Here is a 22,093-nt window from a genome sequence, read left to right as displayed (position 1 = left end):
ACTATAAACTAACTTCCCATAACTAATACAAACATTTGTAAATTGGTCAAATGCATTACATTTACTTGATCTGTTTGTAATGAATATTGTTTTCGACTGTCTGCCCATCCTATTTCTTAAGCCGTCTGTGTGTAGTGTCCGCGCCGAACCTTTTCAGGGTTTAATGCTGCAATATGCAATACCAGCGCCATCTGTCGATCATGAACCACTCCTGCGGAGGGCAGACAGCAGATCACACCTTCTTGATTTGGCGAGAAGCAGCAGCGCAGCGTGCCAACAACACTAGACCACAGTATAATGATCTTTTTTTCAAGCACTATGGGCTTTAATCACTCCCTTTTGTGATCTTATCTTCGAGCTGCATTCTGTACTTGCACTCTCCGCCCATAATTATATATCTAAAGAAATATTTAGGTTAAATTTAATCAGCCATTTTGGGCCAGAATGGCGGATATCAGTGTTACCTTCTTACTTCACTTAAGGGAACACTGAAGAAAACAGCACTGAAAACTGTCATGACACATAATACTTTATGCGGACACAACCACTGCACTTATTATCCAACCTCCTCTGAAGACAGCCAAGAAAAAAAAATGTCTCCCAGTTCGACAGGCAGTGTTGCTTGTTAGTCTTGCACTTGCACAGAACACCTTAAAAAATAACCCCCCTGCAAAGAACCACAACACACAACACCCAACACACACACACACACACACACACACACATTCATAAGCACATAAATACAAAACCACAAAGCCTATAAATTGCCTCTCCCGCTATACATCTCTGTCTGTATCGGTTGATGCAACAAGTTACCACAAAATCTTGTGGTTCCTTTCTTAGCAAATAATTTGTTATAAAAGGCCGTTTTAAGTCATTTATAACACTTTTTTCTCATATATTATGACTTCTTGTGTGAGTTCTCATAACGACCACCGTACTGTTGATACAGTGTTTTCGACGGGTCCTGCGTTAATTGCAAAAATATACTGATACCTTACAGTTTATTCTCAGGTTTAAGCTCCAGTCCTTAGTTTTTTTTTTTTTTTTTATTTATATGTTTGTTATATCTGATTGTTTTTGTATGTAACGTCTACACTGTCTTTTGTGTCTTAGGCACTGTGTGGTATAGGTGCAATTTGTGCTTGGTTCTGTAGTGTGCTGTTCAATGGAATTGGTGCAGTAACTTTGTTGAGGAATGGTCAAGGCCTTTACAGGTGGCTAATAGTGTTGATTCGCTGTATACCGTTTGCTTGAGTTCCGTTGTTTGTGCCCTTAAAGGGGCAGGCAGCAATTACAGAACACTGACTCTGTCCCTCGCATGCCCCATCACAATTCGTCAGACTCCGCCTCTTCACAGGAACATCGGCATGATGGTTGATTGGGAGTGTGCTGGGGTACTGAGGCCATTTTGTCTGCAAAATGCTCCCAGCGCATATCATCGCGTTTCGTGGGTGATATATCGCTTCCTAGCATTTTGCACTCCGAGTCCGTAGGTCCATCCTCATCTGTGTCCTGTCAGGCAAAGATATACTTTTAGGGATCTACAATAGTTGAAAAAACAAATAACTGTGGCCTTGTCAGATAAATTGTTCACTTTCATCACTGTTTTTTTAACAACACAGAGTACTTAAAAAAAAAGTGCACTGTGGTTTTACTTGTCAAATGAAAGTTTTTACATTGAATTCACATTTAAAATCATGCTTTGTTAATAATCTGTTTCGTGCTTTGGCAGAAGTGAATTTGTTTTTATGTGTTTGACTAACATACTACAGCAAATGTGCACTTGGATTATCATTTTAACTGTAGTAGTGTTTATTTACTATTACATGTCTATTTAATATACGCAAATAGCAACTGGAAATTGTGTGGTTACAAATGATTTAAATTACCTGACATGGTCAAGTTTCAATAGAAATGAGCATTTTAGTATATTTATATTTACCATGAATGCTTGTCAGTACATTTGACGGTGTAAGCACAGTACACGATGCGATAGACTGGAAATTGGGATATCAAGATGTACTTCAGTCCTACTAAAGTGAAAGCAAAAAATCACTTCTAACATGCTAGCCAAATTGCATTTAATATCATTTTTGAACTATATTCATGCAATTATGTGTCCTGAAAACATTACATTCTGTTCCCCTGCTGTATGATATTTATTTTACTTGTTTAATTCTTACTTTCAAAGGGTTGGTTTAAAAATGCAAAAGCAGAGTAGAAATGGCAGAAACCAAATGTGACAAGCCAGGATGGCGGAAGCAATGATGTGACATTATGAAAACAATTACACAGAACTTATAAACAATCAAATATTTTTCTAATTATAAATAATGGCATATAAATCTTTAAACTTCTTTTGCAAGTTTCTTGACGGAATGTGTAAATATCTATCACATGCTCATTCTATGCATGGAATAAATTAAGTTTAAGATGACCTGTGCCCGAACATTGAACATTCCTTCTGCCCTGTTAAGAATGTTAATATGCTCTACCACAAGAAACATTGTGGGTAACTACGCCCATATTTCATTTGCCTAATGTGACTGTGGGGGAAACAAAGTTTTTGTGTGCATATCATAGCTTTTATTTTTTTTTTTTTTTACACAGCGTTGAAAGTCAGTATCTTCTAACCTGTAACCAGGGAGGGCTGAAGACCTTGCCCGCTGTCACCTTTTTCCTCATTTTGCCTTGCACGTTTATTATGAGTTCAATTGCTGTAACCAACCAAGCAGTTGTCAGTGGCCAGCTGGTGAAAACCTGAAGGAGTTTGTTGTCCAGCAGGAATATGAAGCAAAACCAACATCATGTTAACATTATTTCAAAGGTCCACAAATTTCAGAGACCTCAAAGTTTCTTAACCTTGAAGGCCTCCGCGCTTAATTTAAGGATCTTTTGTCATTATTCACATGAATGGGTCGGAACAAAATTTAGGCACAGCTCTCACCATCTCTTTCTTTTCCCCGTTCATCCTCTTTCACGTCTCCTCTCCTAACCTTCTCGCGCCCTCTCCCACATTTTCTACAATGTCGGTTCTCTACGTAGACTGCTGCTGCGCCCGGGGGATGGGGGGGGGGGTCATTTAATGTTTACTAAAACATTGGAGGTGGGGGGGGGGGGTGCGGCTAAAAAGAAAAATAATAATATAATACATAATTTAATTAATTTAGAAAAAATAATACATTTTTATATTTTTGAAAAAAATGTACATTTAATTATTGTTATATTTTGTTACAATTATTTTTAGTATTTATTATTATATTTATTAAAAATATTTTTACAGAGAAAATCCGCAAAAGTATAATTCTGTGTATTTTACCCATTACACATGCATTTAAATGCATTGCATAAAAAGTTTCATCTAACCTAATTTTTTTCTGAAATTTCTCCATAGTTTTGCCAATTTGGTGTATGATCAGACACTCTTTCTGATGCTCTTAACTATTTTCACTCACAGTGAAAAGGAACAAAGTCAATTAAAACAGTTTTAAAAATAAAGTAATTGTTAAAAACTAACCATACTGATACCGACCGACGAACCATAAAAATAAATAAATAAAACTCCATTTGAATAATTTGTTCAATTGGCCTGTTTTCTTAAGTAAGTAAAGTGTGGTCTTGGTTTCTCTGCTATTTTAAGAGGAGAAGGAGGCATTAGTGAAATAAACACACGGTCAAAGGTGATGGCCTCAAAATCTAGTTAAGTTATGAGATGAAGTCAATTCTATAATGCATATTTGGATATGACTTAAATGCCAAATATACCTATCCTAGACTAACCCGTTACTTTACATTAATCCTGAGCTACTTTCCTAGATCATTAACCATGAGCCAAAACAGAAAAGAGTTGGTGAGTTGAGATTCCTCTGTGATGTACAGTCACACAGGCAGCGATAATTAGTACAACTGAAGCTTCTAGGTAGAAACATCAGGCTGAAGTAAAAACTCAAAAATAGAGTTTAAACTAGTCACATAACTAGGTTGGGGGGGGGGATCCTCAGTAGCATGCTGGCTAGAAATTTCCCTTGTGCAATGAGATCATATTCATATATGTGCTAAATGGAAGTGAATTCATAAAAACTAATCTAATAAGATTATTTGCATACAGCTGGCAAAAAGCTCTGCTTAACAGTTGGGATTAACACACGTAATTGACTCTAAAAATTTGTTTCCATCTTAGATCGCTAATACAGCTTAGCTTCTGACTTGGTTTTTAAATATTTATCTCAGTATTTCTAAAACCTTTTCATCTATTTACTACTAATCTTATTTGTGGAGACCATGTTTTGTTCCTTAAGGGACAGTTTCGCCTAAAAAAAAAACAATTCATTCACCTCAGCAAAACATTCTTTCTTCTGTGGAACACAAGAGACAGTATTTTTTAAAATGTTTAACTGTTTTTGTCTACGGTATATAATTAAAGTCACGGGGGTCCAGAACAACATTGGACACTAATGACTTTCATTGTTTGGACAGAAAACACGAGATGCTTTTCAGAATAAATGTTTTCCACTGAAAAACAGAAACTTACAGGTTTGGAATGGCATGAGGGTGTTATTAAATGATGACAGTCCCTTTAAATACAACTTAATACACCTTCTTCATTCCACACATACTATCCGTCCTACCCAGAACTTACCCTCTGGGGTCACTGTTTTCCAGGGGTTTGGTGGGTACATGAAAGCAGCGTTCTGGATTTGGTCGTGAATGTCTTCATCTTCATTAAACGGGAAGGTTCCACTGAGACTGACATAGACGATGACACCCACGGACCACATGTCTAGCGAGCGGTTGTAGCCCTTGCTCCGAAGCACTTCCGGGGCGAGGTATGCCGGGGTGCCTACCACTGAACGCCTAAAAGACTTCTCACCAATAATACGTGCAAAACGAAATCACACAGCTTCACCTACAAGACAAACCAAAGAATAATGAGCTTTACAATAAGCAGACACTGGAAGGAATTGGCTATTTTACTCGACTAGGACTGAGATGCACAAAAGACCACAAAAAAAAACATCTTTTGTTATAGCGTAGATTTTCAACCACCACGAACGCCGTAAGATCAGTGGTCACAAGGTCTGAACGAAAGTCAAGTGAAATTATCACCCAGTTGCATGTGGTTACAATGTATCTCCTGCTGATCTAACACTTTCCACCTTTAAAACATTTTGTGCAACAAGAACAAGCTCACCTGAGGACACGAGAACCAAGCTCAGATGTTGACCAGCTTTAGTTCTGCTTCCAATTTTGCAAAAATATTGGTAAATGAAACACAGTGATTTGTTTAGTATTTCTTCCAAAATGTTTGCCGCGCTCAAACAGTGTGAGTCAGTCTTTCTGCTTGAGAGCCTCCAGAAGAGACAAGCTCGTGACAGTAGACAAGAGAGAACAATGGGAGGATAATTTAGAAATATTTCAATTAGAATGGAGAGAACACACACAAACCCGTGTGCCGTCGAACCACACAATCGATGAACGCTATAATTACCATCTGTTGATTTCTTTGCCCATTTACAAAAATCAGATACATTTATGTTTAATGTCGGTGTTGGCCTCGCTTTCATTCAATATTTCCTTTTGTTTTGTTGTCGTTCTGTTTCTGTTCGGAATATTACTCACTTGTGGAAAGAGAGTCAGCGGACGCGTAACCCAAAACATTCTCGGGTTTGAGGGTCACAGTGAACAAGGTTTTTTTGAAGTCGAAGGTGGCGGTAGAGCGACGCGAATCTCGATAAAAGGATAGTGGAACAGACGTATATTATTATAATGCCGGTATAAAAAATATTAAAATCATTGTAAATAAAATGCAAAAAGCAAAGGTCCAAGCGTTACCATTTGTTTGCTGTTTTAAACTATTTATTTTTTGTATTTTGGGATTGTATGTGTAATGATTCTGCACTAGAGTTCCAGAGTGTGCGAAAAACGCGGCTTGTGCGACGAAACTGCGGTAACGAGAACAAGTCGGCTGCATGCGTGTCTGTGGCAGCCTCCCCTTCGCACTTGACAGTATTCATCTCCAACATGTCGCCAATGGAGCCTTTTCACATGACAACACAAAGACACGCATATGGTGTCCTCAAAAATGAACTCAAGGTTGGACACGGCCGGGAATGTGGAGGTTCTACATAAGACAGATAGAAATGTTATAATTTATTATCTTAAAATTTCTATAAGGTCATAGTTGTACTACTTGCTGTTTAATTTAAATCATTTTTATAGGACAAACATGGATTGCATATGTATGTAGGTAAGAATTCATTAATCCATAATGTCATATATATATGTGGTGTGTGTGTGTGTGTGTTGTGTATTGCTTATCTATAGTTGTCCGTTACATTAGCAGTTTTTTCTAATGTGTGTGTGTGTGATTTGTGTGTATTTACCTGAGGGAATGGCCAACTTCATTACGCAGTTGACTTTCATGTTTGGTGGGAAAAAACGCAGTTATCTATGATCTTGATGGCAAAAACTCTGCTGCCGTTTCCTGTGTTTTCCTGTGTTATATCAGAAAAAGGATGAATCTTATATTGTGGTGTTTGTATCTTTTTAATCCATTTATTGGATGTGAAAGTATGGTATATGTAAATGTCTATTTACTGTAAATATTTTAGAAAAAAACAGTTTACACCCTATTCTGCATTCATTTTTACCACATAAAAATGCTCTGTGCTTATTAAAATTTAAACAATACCGTGTAGTAAAACTATGCATAAGTAAGTAAATAACGTAATAATACAGAGATTGCTTCCACAAACACTTTCGGCCTAACCAAGACGTGCTCCTGGTCAGGAAGAAAACTCAACCTTATGATAAGAAGTCGGTAACAATTACCTCCAATAGAACACACAATGCCAAATTGCCCAGAGCCAAGTACTTCATCAGGGAACAATCTGAGGAGGCACTGGTGCTAAGTAATCGCTGTAAGAAAAACAGAAACAGAGAATATAAGTGGTGAGGGGTGTGCCAAATGGGCTGGTCGCCAAATACACTGAACGAATTAGACTTGATACACCTCAGAAGTCTGTTGGATTACTAGTCTTTTCTGCTATTTGGCAATGTAAACATGAATTGGCTGAAGTGGCGGGGGGGACAGTGGCCTTACGAGACTATTTTCCACATCTCACACTAGGGACTGGTGTCAGGAAGAGTGCGTCGGGAGTTAAGCCATGGGAAACCCAGGGGAAAACTGGAAAAAAACCGAGAGCAAGGTGATACCAAAATAATCTTCCAATAAGAGGCATTGTGTGTTTTATATGCACACGGTGGGTGGAACTACAAAAGGTGCAGAGGTATAGAGCAAGCCGACAGGGAGGAGACAATTGAGCTTCATTACACGGGGGTGAAAACCAAAGCATGATGCAGTGAACGACTATGAGGGAAATACATGTTGTCATCAACTAATAAAGAGAAAAGACTACCCAGCCGGCTCACTGAATCTGAGCAGTGGATTACAGAGATGCTACAATGAGCAAACCTTTTCAGATTGGTATAAAAACAAAACAAGGCCAAAGTACAAACGGATTATGTATCTCTTGTATTGAATACTCATATCCTCAGATTTACACCTTTACTAATTTAATCTACCCGAAAACAAAAAAAAAAAAAAATGCATGACAATACATATCACATTACAAGAGTTTCTCAAAATCATCTGAAAGAAAATTCAGAAGCAAATTAAAGGTTTAACCTGCACAATACTGCTGAAAAATGAAATGTAAGCATTAGATGAAAAACTTGCATGAAAATTAGAAATGCTGCCTTTGCGGATAACTGAAATAAAATAAGTTTAAGTTGAAGAGCTAAATTGACTATAACTAAAATAATAAAACTGACAAAAGGTATCCAATAACCAATTAATACACTTAATATATAAAACTGAAAATATTAAATAAAATCTAATTTTAAAATAATGATTAAATGCCCTATAATAGTATATAATATACTACTACAATAACATCTGGGGGGTGTCAAGTAGTACACATTTTTATTGTTAAAATACTATATATATCATGCAAGTACCTATAAATAATTTTATTTTTGTCCAAGTTGATCATCATAAACACATTCAAGGTGCTCATTTTTCTTACTGATTATTAATAAATTGCCATATATATGTATTCTCCAAAAAGTGTTTGGATGTGATTTTAATAGTTATCATTTATTACAAAAGCCTGTGTCCAGATCTTCCCTACTACAATATGCCAAAAGCACAAGTACATGAAAAAAATAGATCTCAGTATGCAAACCATGACACAGTAGGTGTAAAATGGACATTTTTCTATATTGCATTGTTGTGATATTGCATGTCTCATGGCCAATGCCAGCATGCTGGACGTTAATTGCATTCATGCTACACACCTGCATATGTTTAGAATGTACTTAAATGAGTGATCAAAAAGGTACTTATCCAAATGCAGTGCATATTTGCACACAACGTAATATTAAAACTGCGCTGCATGTCTGTATTTGTTGTGTTTTCCCTCCCTAGGAAACATTCTAAGGGTCTTTCTCATGAGCCCCTAAAGTTTTCACCATGAAGTGCATACTGTGGTGGCTGTGATGGCCGCCGTGAGATATGCCCTTGGCGATGAAAGGCATAAGTGAATGCTGGATGGCCTCTCCCTCCATGCGGGCCACCGTCCTTTCCCACGCCACTAATAAGCACACTTGCTTCCTAGCCCGGTGTTCCCCTGTCGGCTCGAGTCAAGTTTTCTCCCACATAGTTACACCAGAGATGCTGTGGCAATCTCAAAGCAATGTGGGGGTTGGCACCCTCAGGCAGAAGGTTTTGAATGTTTTCGCTGGTTCCAGAGACAGTACCTGCAAGATAGAGGAATTTTCCTGTTGGAGAAGGTTAAGAGGTCTTATCTGAAAGCTGAAACCTGAAATGATATTGCAGAGACATGCATGTGGATCTGATGTGGGATGCAGTGATGCATAAAAAAACTGTCAAGACAAACTATCGACATTATCAAAGAAAATGCTGAAAAGCCCTTAGATACTTCCTAGATTTCATTTGTTTAGTGTGCGTTTCAAGTGTCATACTTTATATTTTTGGCTTGAAGTTACCTATAGTCGAGTATTTGCTCCAAGCGTCAGATCTGGAACAGGGTAATACACTTGCTGTCAAGAGTCGCCAGTAATGTCTCTTACGCTAGTGTGGGAGAAAAAAAAAATGGTTAAAAGAAATGATCATGTACAGTATGAAAAGTTCACTTGGTAATTCACCTATTAATTCATAAGGTTTATAATGGAAAACCAGAGCACTTACCAATGTGTCTTTGCTGGTGAAATGCACAAGCCAGCCTTCTTTCATAACACTGCTGCTTTTCCTCTTGGTGTGTCTGATAGACTGAACCACCCTCATAAGTGGGAGTTGTTGCTGGTGCAGAGGGGCTTACAAACAGGGTGACATGTCAACACCTTCTAGAAGAAACATGTCAATAGCAGGTCAAAACTATTTCATAGCATTAGAATACTCATACTGTTTTAGTTCTTTTTTTACTTTGTACTTGACCTCAAAACGACAAACATCAACAACATGTTTTAACTAAAAATGTTACATAGAACACTGCAATAAATTCAGTTAATTGTTATTTTTTTTTTCCTGTTTGAGAATGTATTTTATTTATTTGTCCTTTATATTAAGTATTTTTATTTGATATAATGTCTGTTATGCTGTAATAGTTACACTACCATTCAAAAGAAAATGTTTTTATTTAAGAAATTAACACTTTTATTAAGCAAGGAAGCATTCAATTGATCAAAAGTGACAGTAAAGACATTTAGAATAGAAATGGTGTTTTATCATAAATTTCTATTCATCAAAGAATTCTGGGTAGAAAAAAATAGGTTTCCATAGAAATATTAACCAGCATATCTGTTTTCATAAATTTTTAATATTTTACAACATTACAGTTTTCACTGTATTTTGATCAAATAAAAACAGACTTGGTGAGCATAAGAGACTTCTTTTAAAATAATTTTAAAATCTCACTGATCCCAAACTTTTAAACAGAAGTAGTAGAACAGTAGTATTTGCAGTCATTTATTTCTTTATTTTGCATTCAATAGTTTTTCTATGCAATCACTGACTGTCACTTAGACAAATGGGTGATAATGTATTTCTGGGCAAACGTCAACTATTTGTGATGTTTGTTTTGTTTATAATGCATCTAGAAGTGACGAGGAGCTACCTGATGATTCTGTTGGATTCATCTGGGTCTTGGTCTTGGAAATCTCCAAGCTCACCATGCCCAGCTTCCAAAAGAGCAGCAGAGTCTACAACCAGAGACTCTTCCCATGTCATCGATAAGTGGAGGACTATGTCTGTCCCCGTCATGGTCATCACAACCCTCTTCCATGACCACATCTGATTCAGCACCAGGACTCAACAGATCTATGAGCCATGATAAGAGAAGAATTGGAACGAACAGGAAAGCAAACCAAGACAAAGACAAAGTAAGTCACGTGATGCATAATGTGTTTTAAAAAAGCTGTCAGTTTAACACCACCGACCATAGAAAGCAGACATTGAAAATGAGCCATTTCAAATTTCCATTCAGAAAAGTACTGTTAATAATATATCATATAAATAGGGAACATTATAATAGGGTCCCCATTGCAGGTATATCATTATGCTCTTTAGCTTTTGGATCAGATTTTATGCTTACTGTTAATGTACAGAAAGAAATTTAATTTTTATTGCTCTGGTATTATAACAAATAATATAAATTATTGAGAATATAAATTTTTGCTTAGCTATTATAAGTGATATAAACAAACAGATTTAGTCGTACACCATTACCCCAATTTTGTCATCTGAGCACATTATGCTATGAATGAAGTATGATGTTCACAAGGCGTTTAAGGTTCAGTTGGATAAATATTGTTGTTTCTGTCATCAGATTGCAGTGTTGATCATTGAATCGCATGGAGATGCTAAAGTTAGACTTGCCTCCGTTTCTTGACACCTCTCCGAGGCAGTTGTTTGGCAACTTGGAGTGCACATCGTTTATGGGCAGTTGAATTTGCAATCTGAGACAGTGTGAGGGAAAAAAAAAGAGAGTATATAAGAATGGACAGAGAGACCGAGGAGGGGAGAATGAGTTAAAGGGGGGGAGTGAGGAAGACAGTTTACTACCAATCTGGCACATAAACATATGAGTTCCTGTTGTGCTGGTGGCTGACAGGTTTAGACCTCGCACATTGAACACATGAACATTAAACCTGTTTGTAACAGCCCAGCCAACTGCACTCTTTACTGCTTGGCACATGGCATATATTCCTCTTACACAAAACACATTGTATATAAAAAGCACAAGCTGTTGTGTCACTTTATATTTGTGCTCTGTTCTACGTATTCTATTTTTTACAGCATATACTGTACTATGTACTGCTGTTCAGTAGATTTAATGTATGCATGAAATACTACATCTCAGATACTACCAGCCAGTACACAACCATAATGCAAAGCATTTAACTATTCATTAAACTAGCACCGTTTTCAAATTTCCAGGGTTTTCAGAAGCAGAAAATAGTCATAGTTTTTTAAACTTCTATAGAGATGAACTGAAACTGCAACAAATATACTGTAATTTTTGCTTAACCAGTTGCTCCAATAGCAATAACTTTTTATAACCTTACAAAAAAGGGAAAAAAAATTTCAGGAGAGAGAAAGATGTTCAGTCTGACATCACTCTCACAGCCGTTGTATTAGAAACACTCATTCTGCAGCGTTAACTAATTTTCTGTAATTTAATATAACACAAATTATAGTGGCTTTATAAATGTACAATATTATATTTTAAAAATATTTTGCTGATTTATGATGTTAAATAAACAATGTGGAAATGCGTTCATTACAGATATATCAAAATCCAAGATTTTTATTACAATCTCCACTTGCAGCTGATTTTTTTAACTAACTGAACAATTGCCAAAGATTTTTTTTTTTTAATATATACAAAGTTGAAATAAAAAAAATAATTTAAAGTGGAAAGAAAAATGACTATGTATTCCACAAGAATGCATTAAAACATCGAACTAAACCCAAACTACACAAAAACTACCAAACCCAAAAACAAAAACAGCATCATATCTGCTGGAGAAATTTACCTCAAACAACACAGTGAATATTATATTAAAAAAACACATTTGTTGGTACTTATCATAATTTGTGTAATTACATCACAATGAAGGGGAAATTTAATGGATTATTGTGAATAAAACTGCAATGGTTTCTGGACAAAATTAAAGATTCAACGGCAATTACAGTAGTAATCATTTTCCATTGGCGGTACTCAGATGAGTTAAAAACAAAGGTTATTACAGAGAATCAGAATTACACAGAAACACTTTAGAATCAGAGGAGATTTAAGACCCAGGAACATTATTATACGAAGCAACAAGATACTAAAACCAATTACTGTATGAAGCAATAAAGAGTAGACATAAAGATTATATTTCAAGAGGATCATTCTACAACCGTAGCTTGAAATATTGTGGGATAAGCTCGTACCTTTGCACTGTAGTCCCTGACGGAACAGACCCTTGAGGAGCTTTTTGCAACAGTGCTGGCAAACGGTGGGGCGCGTGTAGGAATGAATGACAAATGTGTGTGGCACCTTCACTTTAGACAGCAGGCCAGGATCTTGTCTAACTCGATTGGCCGACCTATTAGGACTGAGAGTTGGAGCGGCCCTCTTCCAGGAAAAATGTCTGATGGAGTTTTTTGCTGTGAACAAATAATGTAGTGTATCGTGATGCATAGGACATCCACACAACACAAGGGCTATGTCACAGGTTTAACAGAGTTCTCAGTACATTGGTATTTTTAATAAATGTCAGGTCAGGGTAAACTGTTGAATTATATTGGGGCAAGTTGTCACACTGTGTTAATTACAGTGTTGTTTGTGAAACCAATTCTATATTTTTGTGCACTTCCTTTTACATACTTGTTGTTTCAATAATTATTATAGATTTCATAATTGTTTTACTGTGTGTATATTTGCTAAAGAGCTTAATATATAACATGTTGTTTTGATGGCAGGCTCCAGTGTGACAAAATGCCCCAGTTATCACACTAAATAATTTCACAAAAACAACTATATATTTTTTCCTTTGCAATATAAGTTTTATTGTTCAATAGATTTTAGCCAAGACTTTAAGGTATGTATTTACACAGAAATTATCTTCCAAAAATAACCCACCCTGAGAAAACTATAGACGGAGTAAAGTGTGCACAAACTAGGCTGGTCAAAATTTTATTTAATTAGCTATAATATCATTTTTGGATGGAAACCTGTGACTGTGCTTTTTTCTGGCAGTCATTAAATTTTGCAAATGTTTAATAACTATTATCAAAAGCAAAGCAAAAGTATTCATTTGTCACATGAATAGGGCAGCTGTGGCCTAATGGTTAGAGAATTGGACTTGTAACCAGAAGGTCGCAGGTTCAAGTCTTGGAGCTGGCAGGAGTTGTAGGTGGGTGGGGAGCGAATGAACAGCGCTCTCTTCCACCCTTAATACCCATGGCTGAAGTGCCCTTGAGCAAGGCACTGAACCCCCATTTGCTTCCCGGGCACTGGATATAGCTGCCCACTGCTCCGGGTGTGTGTTCACGGTGTGTTCACTTCTCACTGCTGTGTGTGTGCTTTTGGATGGGTTAAATGCAGAGCACCAATTCTGAGTATGGGTTACCATACTTGGCAAATGTCACGACTTTCACTTTTTTTTTTACTTTCAAATGAGCTCACAGGTACTAACCCAAGCCATGTCAGCTCCACACCGCTCTCGATTAGGTGAACAAAAAACACAAGGGCTCTACGAGGTTCATGCTGAGGGAGATTGTTGTATATGCTGAGCTTTGATGAATTCGCATCAACTCAGAACAACAACTCTCTCATCAAGCTGATCTTTAATGTGCTGCTGATGTGGCAAAGATGCAGATGTCTTACCACCTGTAGTGAATAGATCTGACATCACGCAGGTGTGCATAATCAACTATTCAATGTGCTCTAAAGAAAGACAATGATCAATAGCTTCCTGTTGCCATGTTGTAGACTTCACCAAAGGACTTAAGTAGATTCACATGGAAAGTAAGGCATTGTACAGCTAAAGTACAGATGCAGTTCATTTGCTGTAACCTGTCTAGGTGTAGGGAACAGATTAGAGAACAGTTAACAGATGTTTGATTCTGCCATCAACAGCCGATTAACAGTTTGCTTAAACTCTACATGTGCATCACAACATTTCTAGTGTCAGGTTCAAACTGAAGAAAAGAACTTAATATCTGACTTTATGAAATTAAGCTTCAAAACAAAAGCTCAAACAGATTTCATTTTTCATTTTCTCTTATCGCATACAACAGGGGGTGTATGACAGACAAAATATCACAAGGTGGTTAGTTAAAGCTAAATTAGTTTGTGCCTACCTCCATGCTAGGACTGACAGGAGACTGGGCAGGAATGAAAGGATGTGTGGGGAGAGGCAGAGAGAGACAGACAGAGAATGAGTAGTGTTAATAAACAGGACAAGCATGCAGCACTAGCATAGGGTGAACAAATAGGGGCCAAATCTATGATCGGAGATTATTATTAGCGCAATGTAACTGTTGTATTTGTAAGATTCATATGATTTGTATTTTATATTTGAGTATTCTATGTTGTAACTGAGGAAGAAGGGAGCATTTGATGCAGTATGGCTTTACTCACCAGTAAAGCTTCATCAGGGGTGCTGGGAGACGGTTCAGCAGACACAGAGCGAGTGTTGGTCAGGCCGGTGAGGGACACGTTAGATAGTCGTCGCTTACGGATGCCGCTGCAGTTGTTTGGGATTTTAAAGGCACACCGTTTGTGGTAGTTCAGCCCGCAGCCTAGCACAAAGATAGTGACAAAAGGCCATCACATGGTGGTCTGTTTCTACCGCTAATGTAAAGCTGACAAAAAGTGGAATGTTGAGACATTTACCTTCACACTTAAGCCCCTGCCTCACTAAACCCCACAGCATCTCTCCACAGTGATCGCAGAACGCTGGAGCTCGATATGAAAAGAGTGAACGAACAGGGAGTGAGGTCTGATTTGAAAATCCTCTACAGTAGCTGAAGCTGAAAGTTTAGTATTGAACAAGATACACAAAAGCAAAATGTACATTTCTCATATATTTCGATCCAAAGTAACTTACAGTAGACCAAATACAGTGTCTTTCTCCTGAGATCAACACTATGTTATGTGCATCAGTCTGAGATCAAGCACATTTCCATGTAATATGTTGTAGTTCACAATTTGGTTGAGAGAAAGCTTGTTTTCATTTGTCATTTTTTTCTTTTACTTTGTCTTTGTCTGCTTTCATTTACTTTTTTGTGGATGAGTGGATGTTGTCATTTTTCAAATTTCAACACGAAAGCTGTGATTTGTTTAGAGATATTCCTGTCCCTGATCAAAATGATTATAACTAATGATGATTTATGGGAATGTTGTTTCAATTGGCAGACATGTTTTCCTGTGTCCCCATACCTTAAAAGCCAATTCCTTAATGACATCCAGGGAAGTGAAATCGGCACTTTAGCACATTATACTTTCAGAACTAAAGTAGAAAAAGTTGTAACTAGGGCAGTATCCTAAGGTACAAAAGCTAAAAAGTACATTTTTGTATCTTATTTACCCTTAAATATCAATTCTAATGTTAGCTCTTTATTTCCACCCTGTAAAGCACCCAGCTAATAAGCAAATAGTCAAGCTATAATTAATAAAGTACCTAAGCTTTACCACAGCATAATTCTGTGCTGTACACTTTCATAGAAATATGTCCTTAAATTATAACACTAGCATTATAATTTTTTACTGAATAACAGGAATGGCCTGTGTCTTGCTATAGAGCACAATAATAGTAGAGTAAATGTTATTTTAAAAAATGTATTAAAATTATTTATGGGGAGAAACATCATTTGTACAAAAAGAATTGCTGAAAGAAGCTTGAAAGAGAGGTTTGAGACACATAAGTAACATATTATTCAAAATACCCATGTCCACTTTACCCCCAACCGCATGTGTGCTTTTACTCCAAACACTATCCTTTAACTTGAAAATCGTGAGTCTTTTGTCTCTTAATGTCAATTAGCTGCGTGAATCTGCAACATTTGATGATCCATGACTCACTTTAACAACCACAATTACAACATTCAAATTGATCAAATGACCTCAGATTTGATCTTTTTTCATTATTCTCAGCTAAAACTGTCCTGATACTTTGCAATTAAATGATTTGTGCATTTTATTTGAAGTTGCTTTGGTAAAACTGAATCTGCTAAAAACCATCAATGTAAATCCTTGGTAATTCATTAAAGGAAATTCAATACCTGGTGAGAGACGTCAAGTTTTGACAACCTTAAACACTGAAGCATCTGTTATTTGTGTGTAATTGTGGTTGTTCAAGTGAAGTGAGTCATAGATCATCCCACGTACTTAATTTCCAATCTACAACTTAAAATCATAATTAGTTGTTTTCCCATAACCAACTCACATAAAATAACCACATTTTTTTGTTTGCATTATTTGGACTTTCGACTTCATGAGGGAATTTGCTTCGCTCCTAATCCCAGCAGCACTGAGTAAACATGTCATGATTAAAAAGGCAAACAAATGTTGCAGAGGGAGTTATATCTTTATTTTACCGAACCGTCCTCTTTCCAAGCTCCCACAAGGCATGTGTATCTTTCGGGTACAGATGGATGAGAGGGTGGGCCAAAATCCAATCTTCAATGGCCAGTCTGGCACGCTTTTCCCGTCTCCACAGAACTGCCACAAGGCCTGGGCCGCAGGCTCTCTGGCCTTGCCTAATTCTAATCAGATGGGCAGACCGTGTGTCTGTCAGGGTTAATGGGCTAGAGATGGTGGTCCCTTTAGAAGGGACTGTGGTCAAGCACTAATTAATTAAGGACTCATTTTGAGTGTCTGAGAGCTTTAAAATACAAAAAGAGAAGAAAGATTAAGAGCTGTACCATTTATTTCACTGTAAAGTGTGACCTCTAAAAATAATACTCTGTGCCTGCACAGCATAATCTTATAGAACAGAATGAAATCCAGAGATATGATGATTTTTAATTGCCATCCAAACTCTTCCAAACAAACCCAGCTTTATTTATATTTGCAAATTGTACTATGAAAGGGGAAGCTTTTGGGGTAGTTGGAGTGTTTGATTGGCTCTTGTTGGCTGCATGTTGACAGGACCAATAGCGGCTGAGTGGCGAGCGCAAGCGGGAGAACTGTCTGCCCTCGACTCACGCATGTTGCTCCTCCTCTCCAACATGGCTTCCCCTAGTACGCTCACGTAGAATACATTCTGATTAGCCATTCTGCAGCTAAATTACCTCAATTCATTCAAATTATTGTTTTGCCTTTTGTTTAAAGGCCAAGATATGTTTGCAAGTTGAACTACCTGTAAACTGTCATAAATGCTTCAGGGAAATGAGTATGATACTGAAAAGGCATCCTGAGTTGACTTAATGCAAATACTTGTTTCTCTCCTGTAATTTTTTTTATTGCTGCGGGTGGAAATTGGAAGTTTTCTGGCACAACACACTCAGGCCTGCGATTTCTCTCCGAGAGAGTAAAGGCAAGAAAGAAAGGGAATCATTGTTAAAGTTTATGCATACGTCTTTATCAATATTCGGATACAGTTTTGTATAGCGCTTGCATCGTCATGCACTTTCTCAGTTGCAATTATGTTGATCTAGGCACAGCCAAACATCCTGTCAGCGCGCTTCACTGAAGCCAACCCGTGGTTACTCTAAATTTATCCAGCAGAAAATAGACTTCAAGCAGACTTTAAAGACTGGAACAGACTGGGTAGAGATCCAGCAGAGAAACTGTAGTTCTTATTTTCATGAAATGCTGCTCTTTTTAATTACTGCAGGAGATACTGTCAGAGTGATAATCCGAGAGATCAGCATTTATTAGCTCGCTCGTTGCACCTTTTTTCACATTCAGGCCAATTACAAAGAATACAACTCATGCTTTGAAAACCATATGGTGAACAAAATCAGATTTTCTTCTAATGCTATTGAAGAATTAATTTAGCTTTAAAAGTGCTGTAAAATACTAAGGTTACTTAATTAGTAAAGGAAAACTATGAGCTGGACCATTGATTTACTTTTGCGTCAAATTATACCCTTCGAGAAAAGTGACAAGACACTGGGTCCTTAAGGGGGTGTCATAATTAATAACCATTGACCTTACTTTTGTGACAGTTGTAAAACTCTTCTGTGTTACTTACAGTGAAAGCAGCTGTCAAGTGTGTCATAGAGAAGTGTTACTCTGGGCTCCCAAAGGCTCGTCTATGAGAATGTGTGCATCTGGGTGTGTTAATCACCTGATTCATCTTGTCACAGGCATGCACATGTTACAGAGAAGCACACCAGATTTGGTAGAGAGGCTGGGGGGTAGAGGAGGTGTCAGTCCCTCCTTTATCTCGTCAGAATAGTCTTTACTCAATTACCTGACATAGCAAGGGAGGAGAGGGGGAGGAAGGAGGGGAAGGCCTGCCAAGTGTTTGTAGAAACACTTTAGCAGTGTCAAATGCGATACCTCCATAGCTTCCTCAGCAAAGCAACTCCGGTTTTCACACCGGGTGCGGCATCAAAACTTGGATGCACATCAACTTTTCCAGAGTGGGAAATGGAGGGACTAAGAGACAAATAACAGTCAGAAATGGCACAGAAATCGCACGCTGGTGTGTGGCAGACTGCAGAAACTTTGGCGGGTATTGCAACAAAGTCACAGTGTCTTGTCTAACCGATCTATAAAACAAGGTGTTATGCCTCAAATGAGAAGACGATGAATGTACATCTGCGCCTAGGGGCATGACTACATGCTGAGCAAGAAATATTGAACATGCCACTTACCTGACAGGACAACTTCCACCAGGTCCCCTTCCATAATTTCAGCCGCGCACCTCACCAACTGCAGAATGTTGTCCGAGTTTGGATCATGACGGAAAAGAAGAATCTTGTCATACATCCCATAGAAGCCACATTCTGGGAACTGTGACAGAAGAAAAATGATGTCTGTCAGGTATTTTTACAAAGTAAAGGCTATACTGAGTGGGTGGTGTGTAGTTTATGATGGTTAGCTTACATAAATTGCTTGTCTACTGATGCCAGACGTATAATGCGTCTAAAAGCCCTGCCCACATTTTCAAATTACAGACAACATTTCTCATACCTGAAGCTTTTCATTCAGCTATTAAAAAGTACTCAGAAACCACATTATGATGCTCATGGGACAAACTTGACTGACAAAAACAGATTTACAGCATTAAATGCTTTTCATTTTTTCTCTCTCTCTCTCTTTTTGACTGCTCCTAAACAGTTTTACAAACAGCAGCCTCACAATCAATTCAATGTCAAAAGAAGAGAGCAACATATTGACTGACCCATGTAGACCGCTGGGGAAATGGCTCACTAGCCTCATTCCCTATTGATCCCTGCTGGGTTGAGTTGCAGCAACACTGCAGAGAAGGCCTGCATGTAATGGCAATTCAACCTCTTCTAAGCTACATCTAAGCTATTTGGCTTTTATTACACCACAAACAAAAAGATCACAAATAAAAACTATTCTGGCTGTCACAATCAACTTGTATTTAGACTTTGCTATTGCATTGACATTTCTCTTAAAGTTCACACATGCACAATATGCTGGTAGAAAACTGTGTTGAGTATAAGCTTTTGAAATAGCACACATAAAGGCAACTGGTTATGTTAAGCTGTGATTGGTTCATGCGATAAATCCCGCCTCTTGTGTTCATGCATGTTCGCGAATCAGTCTGAATGAACAATATGGCATTAATGGGAAGACTGATTTAAAAAAGTAAATAAACGACTTGCACACTTAAATATATAATCACTTTGTAACATCAAAATAAGACTTAAAATGGTCTGAAAACATGATCAGTGGGAGTTTTCTAGTGAGTAATCAGCTTGGTCAAATTTTAAGTAAATCTCTGTGTGTGTGACCAATATTTACCAAGCTTTGATGACTGATGAACCATATAATTCAAAAATAGTTCAAATTTAACTATTAAAAAGAATAGCTGAACATAAGTTCACAAATAAAATATATTGTTTAAATTGTTACTGCCTTGAGTTAATATTTTGAAATAAATGTAAAATGCTTAAAAACACTAACTTAATGAGATTCATACTTGGCTTTAATAAACAGAATATTGATTACATTGTTAATGTAAAAATATAAAATAGAATTGTTTTTTGTTGTTGTTATTTTCTGGTAGTGTAATGTTTATTTTACCAAGAACATTTGACTGGGACAGGAATTTACATTTTATTTATTTATTTATTTTTTTAAAAAGGGACTTTGCCTCCTCATTTCAGAACACTACCGCAGACCACTGCATTATACATAATATAAATATCATCTTTTATATCACCTATCTTCCTTTTATTATATATTTTATTATATATTATATATTTTCAAGTCCTGAATTTAAAGTCAGCCAGCTCCCAAATACTAGTACATTATGTTCAACCCTTTTCCTGATTTAATAATCGCTTTTCTGGTCTTGCAACCATGCAGCTGAGAGCATGTATGTGCCTGATATTCCTGCATGCATTTAAATGTACAAAGATTCAGGAAGCTGCTTCGAATGAGATTTCTGAAGAGGCATCTACAGAGAGCAAAGTATGGCACGGCACTGAATAGGAAGTGAACGAATGTGGAGAAAATCCAATTTCTAAATAGAGACACTGAACAGCAGTGACTAACATTGAGAAAGAAACTGCGGGATTACAAAACGGCTCCATCCAAGATATCTGGATGCTAACAGACCGTGAAAGCATATGATGATTATCAGACTACAGGTTAACAGATTGGACACTAATCATTCGCCTTGTTCCCAATCCAGTCGAATAGTGCTGTCACATTTATTCACAATTCCAAATGTACCATTTTACAGTCAGAGTCTCTAAAGAGCATCTGATTGCCGCTAATGTTTCAAGCTTGCTTCTAACCAGCGCACTGGTTTGGAGAAAATAGCGATGACTCTATCATTGTTTAGCAACCAGGCAGAGAAGCTCACCTCCGAACGCCCACACAAGATGTACACTGCACCAAAATGTGCTGTAAGCGTATCATTTACTAAGGCAGTAGCACGCATTCCAAACCAATGCATGGAAATTAGATTCAAGCCCCACACATAAACTATCCTCCAGTATTCTCACGACATTATGGCATTTATTAGATTCAATTTGACACCACTTGTGGGACGGAGTATCTGTTTTCACATTTTCTTTATGCGGTTTAATTGTGCAGATTCTTTCCCCTCTTGTCTAGCTCTAATGAGTGCTACACAATGAAGATACACAGAGGCAAGTGTGCTTTTGAGGTCACCATGACAGCAGCCTCACTGTAACAGTGTGGGTTGTCATGGCAGCGGACACCCAAGGCTCTTTCCTGATTGAGCACTATTCATTTGTTTGGCACAAATGGATGCACATATATCTGCTGCATGTCTGAGCCAATCAAAGCCGAAGACACACCGATCCTTGTCATTAACCCCTTGGGAGATGTCTGGCTCGAATCGGTGGAATCCTCTGACAATAACTCTATGTTATTGCCTCTTAGAGAGCTGCCCAGACCCCCTTGCTTGATGGTCTTTCATGACTGTCATTTTCTGCCATCTCTCTGTATGTGTTTTATAGATGACAGGCTAGCACGGTGAGAAGAACATCAATTTGGATGTTGTCTTCCCTTTAAACAACTGGTTGCTGAAGCTGGTTGTCAGGGTGGAGCGAGCACTTGTGTGTGTCGAATAAGGCAGGTATTTTGGGAAAAAAAGGGAAGGAGAAAGATGGACGGGCAGAGAGAAAGATCGAGCCAGCGAGCGCTGTGAAAGCTCGTAAGGAGTGAATCATCTGTTCTAACTGTCAACCCCCTCTCGCCTACGCCATACCAGGCTCAATGCCCTGCTCTTAACATTAAACCGTTGTTCCTTCCTCCCAGCACTGCTTTGGCATCCTAAAGAACCTTAGCCCTTTAATTACTCAAACTAATGATATCAACCTGTTGTCATATTGGGA

General features: G+C 37.7%; 1 pseudogene; it reads right to left on the bottom strand.

Moving 5' to 3' along the window:
- Positions 1-1,329: 1,329 nt before the first annotated feature.
- The window catches only part of LOC122148256, a 33,092-nt pseudogene continuing 12,328 nt past the window's right edge, over positions 1,330-22,093 (bottom strand).

This window comes from Cyprinus carpio, chromosome A17, assembly GCF_018340385.1.
Source record: "Cyprinus carpio isolate SPL01 chromosome A17, ASM1834038v1, whole genome shotgun sequence".
In the NCBI taxonomy this organism is placed as follows: Eukaryota; Metazoa; Chordata; class Actinopteri; order Cypriniformes; family Cyprinidae; genus Cyprinus; species Cyprinus carpio.
The sequence above is the reverse complement of the archived record's forward strand: the minus strand, read 5'-3'. Positions and strand labels throughout refer to the sequence as shown.